General features: G+C 42.9%; 1 non-coding gene across 1 annotated transcript; it reads left to right on the forward strand.

The window, feature by feature from the left end:
• Positions 1-4,599: 4,599 nt before the first annotated feature.
• On the forward strand, positions 4,600-4,706 carry LOC128134019 (small nucleolar RNA R71). The gene has a single exon (XR_008232353.1). It is a non-coding gene; the product is annotated as a small nucleolar RNA R71 (small nucleolar RNA).
• The last annotated feature ends 6,834 nt before the right edge of the window (positions 4,707-11,540 follow it).

Consider the following 11,540-nt stretch of genomic DNA (forward strand, 5'->3'; position numbering starts at 1 on the left):
TTGAATTCTATAACTCTAAACCCATTTGAAGCTAGCATTCCTAATTTAATTCTGAAAAATTGTCAAAACATCAAACATTAATTAGACATCAAAAACAAGTTTTAAAACATCAAACCAAACAAAACAAACAAACACAAAACTAAAAATTGTTCAACAAAAATGCATAAAAATCAATCTCCCTCATCATCATCATCATGCCCTACTCCACTTCCTCCAGCCCCACTTCTTCTTGCATTTATCACCTCTTCTCACCTTGGAATGTATGGAAAGTTACCACCATCTATATGTGGAATGTTGAAGTGGTCAAAAAGTCGAATGTGAGACTGGTTGCTAAAATTCAGACCCCTTGCCATTTGATCTTGGAGTCGCCTCATCTCCACATTGTACCAATCCATTGGTACATCTTCACTCTCAACCGGAATCACCGGCGGCTCCTCCTCCATATCCCGCTCTCTCCTCGAACGAACCCGTCTTCCCGGCGCCTCGGGACCAACCACCGGATCATCATTTGGGATGGCATAGTGGCCACCACCATAGTCTTCAATGATTCTCGCTCTCCGGAAAAGAATAGGATTAAACGGAGGTGTAGGGATCATAGTCATAAAATTCCATGCACCGCGGTTCATCAACCCGAATGAGTTAGCCAACCGGGTGACAAACATCCCACCATTTATTCTTGAAGTCTTGCGATCCTTGACCGCACCCTCCGAAAGATATGAAGCAAGACACCAAGGAATGTTGCAAAAAATGTCGGGTGTAATGATGCTCCATAGGAAAAAGACATCAAGGTTGGAAACCTTGTCATCATCCTTTCGTTGGTTGATGGTGGATGAAATGAGGCGGTGAATGAGGCGATGTGTTGGGGATCGAATACTCCCTTCTTGCGCCGACTTTGGAATATAAACTTTATTACCAATGGTATTCCACCAGCCCGCACTTGTAACTCCTTCGGGAAATGCCATATGTGCTTGTGCCAAAAAGGCCCGAAAGATGGGTGTTGAGACCAAGGGCTGGTCATAAACTCCCAATCGGCATGCAAGATCTACCACTGAGCGTTGACGAAATTCTCCCCAAAGGCAGAAACTGAAGCTTGTTGGGTGAAAGACATCCACTCCCCCGGTGAAAGACACCGTGGAAAAGAACTCTAAACACAGCTCCAAATAAACCGGTTCTTGAATACGAAACACCTGGCTCCACCCGTCACACACCATGGTTTCGCCATCATGATGAAACTCCTTCAAAAGATAAGGAGCTAACTCCTCCTCATAGCGAACACTCTGCAACCATTCCCAATCGATCCGGTTGGGCACATAGACCTCCTTCTTGTTAATATCAGCCAGCTTCTTCTTCCATTTCCGCAACGTCGAAGCGGACTCAATTTGTGGTAAGTTTAGCCACGGAAAATCCCCTTGGTGGCCACTGGAAGTTTGCCCCCTTCTGAACATGATTTCTGCAAAACAAAGATCCAAAACCCAGAAAACACAGAATATAATTAAAACAATTTCGCATATACATCCCGACTCGACTCATCGAGTCCAGGCATGACTCGGCGAGTCGCGCAAACTGCACGAGTCAGTCGACGGGTCGATGCAAATTAGGCCATGAAACCTTGAAATTTCGTCAAGGGTTTTGTACAGGGACTTTCTACTAAGGTAATAAGGCCAAAATAAACGTTCAAAACAACATCATTCATGAAAAATCGAAACCCTAGAAATTCATTACTTTTCAAAAACGGGTTTTTCATGCAATTGCTGGTATAGATGGCCTTATAATCACGTTCTTAACAGAAATCAAGAAGAAAGTTGTTACCTTTTGAGTTTGAACTTGAGAAATTTGAAGAAAACTTGAATGCTTGAGAGGAAGTTTGAGAAAGAGGCGCACCCGGCGAGTGTGTATGTGAAAACTGATTCTTAGGGTTAAAACCCTAGTTACCAGATGTAAAAGTAATTTCGAAATTATTATTTTTTTCTGTAAATAAAACCGACTCGTCGAGTCGGGGTCAGACTCGGCGAGTCTAGTCGCGAAGTCAAAGTTTTTCTGAAATCAATATATACTCGTCGAGTCATGGTCAGACTCGGCGAGTCTCTTGCAAAACATTCATGATTTTCGAAATTTTGTTATTTATTTAAAATCATTTCACCCCACACTTGGCCCATGCACACTCTCAAGCAGACATGTCTGATGAATTGAAGAATTAACATTTTTAAAAACGAAAGAAAAATTAAAAATAAAAACTAGAAAGTAAAAGAAAGCAAACTCTATGTAACGGGTTGCCTCCCACCAAGCGCTTCTTTTTAAGGAGTCATTAGCTAGACTCCTTCCCATCTATGTTTCGTCATCTTCGAGCATCGGGAATGCACGCCTAGTCCTTTGTGGTTTGTACTTAGTCTTGTAGGCGTGAATCTTTTTCTTGTAAGCCCTTTTCAATTCGTCTCTTTTCTTTTTCGCAGCATCCTCCTCAGCTGCTTGGGCTTCTCTTTTCCTCTTTTCCTTTTTTTAACTCTTTCTTCTTTACTTTCTCTTGTACCTCCTTCTCTTTAAATTTAATCACTTCATATTTTGTAATGGCTCGTGCTTTAGGTTTAGTAGTGAATGGTCGATCAGCTTCCACCCTTCTTCCCTCTATGTCTTCATCCTTTTTCTGTGTTCAACCCTTCTCCAAATGGAATTGTATCAAGGTATGCCACCTCGGCGTATTGGACTTCCATTTCTTTCCCTTCTTCTGTTGTTTGTTCTTCCAAATAATCATAAATAGTAACTAAATCAATGGTATGTGCAGAACTTTCAACAAACAGATTAACATTGGCCAGGTTTTTATTAAATTCGACTGGACTCGTCGAGTCCATCAAGGTGACTCAGCGAGTCTGATCGGGTTCCATCAATTCTAGAGTATTTTCTGAGTTGGCTCCTTCCAGTAGCTTTTCTAACTCCTCCAAGTCTTTGACAGCATCTCCACTTTCTTCAGAGTGTAGCAAGAGCTTGCTTGGATCTTCTTTTAGCAAAATTTCAAGCTCTTTTTGTAATATCTCATCATCCAATTGGATAAATGAGATTTCTTCTTTTTGCTTGGCTTCTGGAATAGCTTTAAACATCACCGACTCATGACCTACTCTCAATGTCAATGTAGACTCACTTATATCAATTAGAGCACACGCGGTGTTTAAGAATGATCTCCCCAAAATAATTGGTATTGCGGGTTCTTCTTCCATATCCACCACCACGAAGTCTACTGGAAAAATAAACTCGTCCACTTTGATAAGGAGATCCTCACAAACGCCTTGTGGATGAATTATCGTTTTGTCCGCCAAATGGATCCTCATATTTACCGGCCTTGGTGCTGGTAAATTCAGCTTCTTAAAGAATGAATAGGGCATCAAGTTAATGCTTGCACCTGAATCAGCTAATGCTCGGGTAAAAACTTCATTACCAAATTGGCACGGAATCACCATATTTCCCGGATCACTCTTCTTTTCAGGCAGCCCATTCATCAATATTTCCGCGACTTCAGCCAAATCCTTCCTAGAAGCGAAAAGGCTTTTAAGTAGGTTGAAGTATTTAGGTGTTTGGAGCATTGTTTCCACAAATGACATACTGACTTGTAAAGCTTTAACATGCTCCATGAATGTTCTGTATGCTTCTACTTTTTCTGCAGGCATGGCTTTGATTGGGTATGGCAGAGGAGGATTGTATGGCTTTAGAAAACTGGCAGTTTTTTCATTCCCGAATGGACTCGTCGGGTCCATTTGAGTGACTCGGCGAGTCGGATCGGGTTTTGCTGGATCCGGTTCTTCTTCCTTTTCTGCCTTCTTCTTGGAGATTCTTAGTGCTTCTGTAACGTTTTCTTCACTACTGGAGGCTATTACACTTACATTCTCTATTCTTGGATTGGGTTCGGTGGTACTCGGAAGTTGACCCGGTCTTCTATCATTCACTTGATGCGCAAGCTGCCCCAGCTGTTTCTCAATGTTGAGAATTGATGCTTGCTGATTCCTAAGCATGTTTCTGGTCTCATGTATGGCAGCATCGTGATCATTGTGTCTTTTTTCGGACGCGGCTATGAATCTAGTGAATAACTCTTCTAAATCGGCTTTCTTTTCTACCGGTTCTTCCTTTTGGTATAGTCCCCTCTCCTTCTGCTTGTATTTCTCCTCCTTTCCCTTCTTATACTCCTCGTATGGTAGCCAATCCTTCTTAGGTTTTCTCCAATTTTCATCATACCGATCACCACTTGAATAGAAGACTTGAGCTTTCTTATTTCCATTCTCATCCAAATCACAATCCCTTGCGAGATGGGACCCTCCACAATTTTCGCATCCTACCCTAATAGCATGGATTGCTTGATCCATTTTTGTCATTCTTCGATCTAGACTATCAAGCTTTGCTATCACCGCCGCCATGCTATCACTTGCCGCGTTTACTACCCCTCGATTTACTTCGTTTCTTGGATTGTGGTATTCTCTAGAGTGCTTAGAGAATTCTTCAATGAATTCTTTAATTACCGGGGGCGCCTTCTTTGTAAGCGGGCCTTGAGAATCAAGCAATTGCCTTGTGGTGACATTGACTCCATCATAAAAAATGGAGACCTCTTGTTGGCTATTAAGGTCATGGTGTGGGCAATTTCTAAGTAGGCTCTTGTATCTTTCCCAAGCTTCATAAAGAGATTCGCCGGGTTGTTGCTCGAAGTTGGCAATGGCTTTCTTTAGCTTGGCTATCTTGGAGGGCGGGCATAAATGGTCTATGAATTCTTCTTTCATCTTGGCCCATGTGGTGACCGATCCGGGAGGAAGTGACTTTAACCAATCTTTTGCAGCTCCTTTAAAGGTGACAGGAAGCATTCGAAGAAGCTGGGTCTCGCGTGGAACATTAGGCACGTTGAAGTAATCGGCCACATCATTCACTTCGTCCAAGTGCTTGTAAGCGTTTTCATGATCCTTCCCGTAGAAAGGGATCTCTTTGAGTTGGGCGAGAATATGGCCTTTTAGTTCAAAAGTGGCGGTTGCGGGAATTGCGGGTTGCACAAGTCCCGGCCCGGTGTCATCACGCATCCTTTTCTTCCACTCCCCCATGGGGACTTCATCGATGTTAGCCATAGTGATAGCTAACTCTTCTTCGGAATCGGTTTCGTGCTCGGAAATATGCTCTTCTTCTTCCTCGGTATCGTACTCGATATCTTCGTGAATTGGTTCTTCAATTGTTAACGAGGCACTGGATGCTCCTGATTTGCTGCTTTTCTTCTTGCTGAAAACGGATTTTAAGTTCTTGAGTGGTGAGTTCTTTGAAGTTGCGGTTTCTCCTACGGCTTTTCCTTTGCTTCTCTTTAGTGCGGATTCCGGGTCTTCCAAAGGTGGTACTAGAGGTGTGTCCGATCCTCGGGTCATGAAACAGCTGAAAAAAAAACGAAACAAAAGAAACGAAACGCGTAAAAGGAACAAAAACGGAATAAAAAAAATAAAGACTAAAACAGCGATGTACTCGCCGAGTCGACACGAGTGCACTCGGCGAGTGCAAGGCAAAAACAGAAAAGAAAATTTCTAGTTAAAAAAACGGAATTGTAATAAAACTAAATCTACTTACTGATTTGCTTTGTAAATAACTTTGTGTAAGATAAATCCCACACAAAGGATCGATTAAACTAGACTTTATTATTAATTTTAGAACCGTTCCCCGGCAACGGCGCCAAAAACTTGATGTGTGTAAAACCCACTAGTTTTAAACCTACTTTTAATTATCAAATAACACACAAAAGGCAGTGAACCTATCAATTGTGGTATAGCTAAATAAGCAGGGTATCGAACACAGGGAACGGCAAATTAAACTAAAAACTAATTTAATCTACGTTAATTAAAAAACATGGGTTTTTCTCTAGTTTTACAAGACTAGAAACTTACTAATTATTACTAATTTAAAACTAGAAAATAACGATTTAACTAGATTCAATAAATGGAAAGGTACTTCTGTTTAGTTCAACTTGGTTAACTCTATGGTTGATTTTCAAGGTAATAGTGCAATGAATTAATTCTTTCGTTGGTTACCGATTCAAGTGATTAGATTTATGTTCACTACCCTAATCCTTAGCAAATAAACTAACTCAAACAGTGGCCAATTGTCTAATTTAATTATATTTACTAGATTAATTATTCGGGTTAAGTTAGACTTGCAATAGTTAACTAATTTAGTCTTTTTAATTAACCTCTTGTTTGATAGTCATCTTACAAGCTTGCACATGAATTTACTCAATTTTCTTATTAATTCTAGTTTCATATTCATTAATCCTAGACATATAACTATGTGGTCACAATATATCATATGAGGACAATAATCAATAGATGTTCATTCTAATCAATTATCTTCCTATTAACAGAAAATTAATTATTATTCACACACAAGGTTCTTTAGCAAGCTAAAATAACAAAAATTCACCAATTTGGAATTAATCCTACCAATCAATCAAACCATATTGTCAACTTTGTATCCCCAAACAGAATTCTAAAGGTTTAGCTCATAATTAAAGTAAATAACAGCAAACAAACAAAGTCAAGTTGCTTAATCATGATGAATAAACAAAAGAATAAGTGTAATGATGAAATTTTGCCTTAATTACTCTCCGGAATTGAATTCTAGCTTCCTTCGTCGTCTTCTAGGATTTTTCAGGCTTCTCAATCGTAGCAAGACACTTCTGAATCGTCCCAGAACTTTTTTCTATCGATCTGTGGAATTATCTTTAAATATACGAATCGACTCGTCGAGTCAAGTGGTGACTCGTCGAGTCCCTCTCACATTCCCCGTATTGCGATAACTCTCTGGGATCCCGAGTCATTATCTTCTCGATCCTTCGATTGGACTCGCCGAGTAGACGATATGACTCGCCGAGTAGGTGTCTTTTTAAGTGTTTTCCTTCTTTATTCCATTCTCGATCTTCTAACTGTTTCTCCTGCTTCCTTTCGCTTCCGAGCTTCATCTTTGGACTGAAAAACATAATTTAACACTTTTAAGTACCTTTTGTCCTTAATATGCGATAATTAGACTAATAAATGAATAAAAATGTATACTTAATATGAACTAATTATGCACATATCACCCCGCCCAGTAAGCATACAAACACATACTCATGAAAGAGTCACGTAGACATCTAACACTCTACATAGCAAACCATGGGTCGAAATTGGTGCCTTCGACCCGCTAAACATAATGAGGAAACTCATCTCGTATTGCTGAATCCCGTGGATAAATCTCTGGCTGCTGACTAACTGATTCTCCGAACTCAAACAAGCTGGAAATGAAGTACATAATCATGATCCACAAGCTCATCCTTGATCCACAACCTTGCATCAAACTCCATCTTCTTGGAAATGGCCTAAAAACACCACAATGCACATCATGAGCTCAAAATTACAACCAAGGAGGCTTAGAGACGATTTCTAGGGTTTTGGGGACTTGGAGGCTGGTATAGGGACCAACCAAAAAGACTTAATGAGATTATATATGGTACAACTCCAAGAATTAGGGTTTTTACTTTTCCTTCGTACGCCCCGCGTACTTCTCGTATGCCTAACGTACGAGGTCTCGCAAACCCAATCTGACCCTCGTAGTACGCTAAGCGTACTCGACATTACGCGCAGCGTAATGCCCTTCGCATGAGGATGCCATGCATACTCCCTAGGTACGCCCCACGTACTAGGGTTTTCCCACAAACCCTAACATATTCTGAAGACCATAACTTCTTCGTTATAATTCCGATTCCGTCGATCCTTATATCCATAAAAAGGTGACGAGAATCTCTAAATTCCATCAACTCGTACCTGCCTTACCAAATTTCGATCAAACATCCATTATCCATAGAAGGTCGAGCTGACAAATTATCGAAATACCTCTTTGACTCCAAAACACAAATTGAATACCCAAATCATCCAAATTACATTATCCAACCCCAAATGAGTTCAAATCTCAATTCTTCAAGGGTCTCGAGCCTACTAATTCCCAATCCGTGATCACTACTCCAAAATGGGAAACGATTCGAAACAACGCGTTACATTATTTCATAATCAATAACATAAAAAATCATTTGTCATCCAACAACACATCATAAATAACTATAAGACTGAAACGACCCAAAAATACGACCCAAAATTTTCATTTTTCAATATAACCAAAAACCATAATCTGAGTGTCATATCATAAAACCATACGTGATGTATCTCAAACATAATAAAAACACTATGAGGAAAACTGTATCATATCTATATCATATCAAAATCAAAAACTGAATCAACTCCCAGGATAAAAACTGAAGCTGTGGTGTGTGCGATGCCATCATCCCGAGCTCTTCCCTTTGCTTGCGGAAGTACCTGAAACCAAAACTAAAACTGTAAGCACGAAGCTTAGTGAGCTCCCCCAAACTACCGCATACCATACAAGAACATATAAAGCACATACTGGGGCCTTGCCCCCTCCATCGGACCGAAGTCCGAAGCTGACTGACTGGGACCTTGTCCCCTCCATCGGACCGATGTCCGAAGCTGACTGACTGCGACCTTGTCCCCTCCATCGGACCGAAGTCCGAAGCTGACTGACCGGGACCTTGTCCCCTCCATCGGACCGAAGTCCGAAGCTGACTGACTGGGACCTTGTCCCCTCCATCGGACTGAAGTCCGAAGCTAACTGACTAAACATAGCATAACATGTCAACGAGCATAAACACATATATCCTGTTTGAGCCACGAAGGCGTCAAACATACTAACTACTGCATTGGGCCGAAGTCCCGAAACTACTACTAACTGAACGGGCCGGCATTGTGGCCTTAGACCCTGATCCTACTGGAAGGAAACTCACCTCGTGAACTGGCTGCTGTGTGAATGGCTCTGAAAGCTAACTACTGCTGCTCCGGTATCTCCCCGGCTACAAGTCCATAAACACACTCAATCAAATACTAAACACTGCACTGGGGTAAAATGACTCTTTTACCCTTGGTCAAAGTCAACTCTCAGTCAAAGTCAACCCACAATTGACCTGACTCGCCGAGTTGGGCCGCCAACTCGCCGAGTCTCTAGTCTCACTTCTCAACCCTACTCGTCGCTACTCGTCGAGTATGACATCGACTCGACGAGTACCCTCTCAATCCAAGAACTCAGACAATCTTCATCCGACTCGCCGAGTCATATGAACAACTCGACGAGTTGTTCTTGAGCTTAAGAAGATTGCCTTGGACACGCCGAGTTGTATGAACAACTCGCCGAGTCCCTCCATTACTGAGTCTGACCTTGAAATCGCTGAGTCCACTCCACTACTCACTGGTCCCACTCGGCATCGCTCAAAAAGGAAGAAATCGGGGACTCGCGACTCGACTCGCCGAGTCGTTCTTCCGACTCGCCGAGTCACAACCATGCAACTATTCTAAACTCGATTCTGCTTGAATCTATTACATACAAATGATAGATCTGAGTCCAATAAGCTGATTTACCACATAAAGTTTCCAACTTTACGTGTACAAACACATGAAAAAGGGAATAAAGGCTAAAAAGGCACTTAAAAGGGTAGATCTAGGGTTATTATGCAAAATAGCTCCATAAAGGCAATAGATCTGGGCTCTACAACTCCTAAATGAACAGATCTAAGGATATCTCGACATAATAGGGCTTCCATATCATCATAAGGCTTGAGAAAAGCATCAACTAGATCTGGAAGAGTTCTAATGGGGTTTTAAAGCATAAAAGGGAAGGAAATCCGAAGAATACCTCAAAGAACTCTGGTTTGCCCTTGAATCTTTGCTCTACAACTCTTCTCCTTGTTCCTTTCTTCTTTTCCTTCTTCAAGCCTTCAAAAATTTAACACAAGAGCACTTAGATCACTCAAGAATGGATTAGGGTTTTCTCACAGCTCTCTGAGGGTGAAGGAGGCGAGAAGGGAGGCTATAAGGTGGCTTAAATAGTGAGCAACCCGAGGATTTAGGGTTTCTTCCAGACAGGCAGACTCGCCGAGTCCCGAATATGGACTCGCCGAGTCGCCGGCTAACACGTGCTCGAAATCCCGTCCCTACTCGGCGAGTCAGGCTATGAACTCGCTGAGTCCCTCTTGCAAATTTCAAAATAAAAACCATGGAATTATCATACCGGAGACAGGTCGTTACAACTCTCCCCCACTTATCTCAGACTTCGTCCTTGAAGTCTGCTACGGCTGAATCTGCAAATATCTCTGGGTAGTGCTCTCTCATCTCCTCCTCAGCCTCCCACGTCCACTCAGACCCCTTCCGGTGCTGCCACTGCACCTTCACTAACTGAATTTCCTTGTTCCTCAAGGTCTTGGTCTTCCGGTCCAGAATCGTGACCGGCCTCTCTATATAGTTCAGGCTGCTATCAACCTGAATATCCTCTAGGGGAACAACTGCTGACTCATCCACCAAGCACTTCCTCAACTGAGACACATGGAAAGTGTTGTGGATCTGACTAAGCTCCTCAGGAAGATCCAACCGATAAGCAACCCGACCCACCCGGGCCAAAACCCTGAAAGGACCAATAAACCTGGGACCCAACTTGCCCCTCTTCCGGAACCTGATGACACCCTTCCAAGGTGAGACTTTCAGAAGGACCATATCTCCCACCCGGAACTCCAAGTCTGAACGCCTCCTGTCGGCGTAGCTCTTCTGCCGACTCTGCGCAGTCTGCAGCCTACTACGGACCTGCTGGATCAACTCGATCGTCTTGAGCACCACCTCTGTGCTCCTGATGACTCGCTGACCGACCTCGCCCCAACAAATCGGGGTCCTACACTTCCTCCCATAAAGCATCTCAAAGGGAGGTCGATCAATGCTCGCATGATAACTGTTGTTATACGAAAATTCCGCTAACGGAAGATACGTATCCCAACTGCCGCCGAAATCTAAAACACATGCCCTAAGCATGTCCTCGAGAGTCTGAATCGTCCTCTCGCTCTGCCCATCCGTCTGAGGGTGGAAAGCGGTGCTGAAATGGAGACGAGTACCCATCTCGTCGTGGAACCGCTTCCAGAATCTGGATGTAAAACGGACATCTCGGTCTGACACCACCAATACCGGCACTCCATGACGTGCCACAATCTCTCGCACATAGATATCAGCTAACTTCTCTGCTGATATACTCTCCTGAATCGGGATAAAATGAGCACTCTTCGTCAACCGATCCACTACTACCCATATCGAATCCACTCCTCGTGCGGTCCTGGGAAGCTTGGTGACAAAATCCATTGTGATGTCCTCCCATTTCCACACTGGAATGTCTAACGGCTGCATCTTGCCGTGAGGCCTCTGGTGCTCCGCCTTGACCTTCCTGCAGGTTAGACACCTCTCAACATACCAGGCGACGTCCTGCTTCATGCAGGGCCACCAATAATCGGGTCGAAGATCTCGATACATCTTCGTCGCCCCTGGGTGGATAGAAAATCGAGACTTATGAGCCTCGTCCATCAACACCTGCCGTACTCCACCCCAGTACGGTACCCACACCCTCCCGTGAAGCGTCAGCAATCCCCGACTGTCATAATCAAACGAGGCTACTCGGCCCACTATCCT

This window comes from Lactuca sativa, chromosome 4 (genome assembly GCF_002870075.4).
Source record: "Lactuca sativa cultivar Salinas chromosome 4, Lsat_Salinas_v11, whole genome shotgun sequence".
In the NCBI taxonomy this organism is placed as follows: Eukaryota; Viridiplantae; Streptophyta; class Magnoliopsida; order Asterales; family Asteraceae; genus Lactuca; species Lactuca sativa.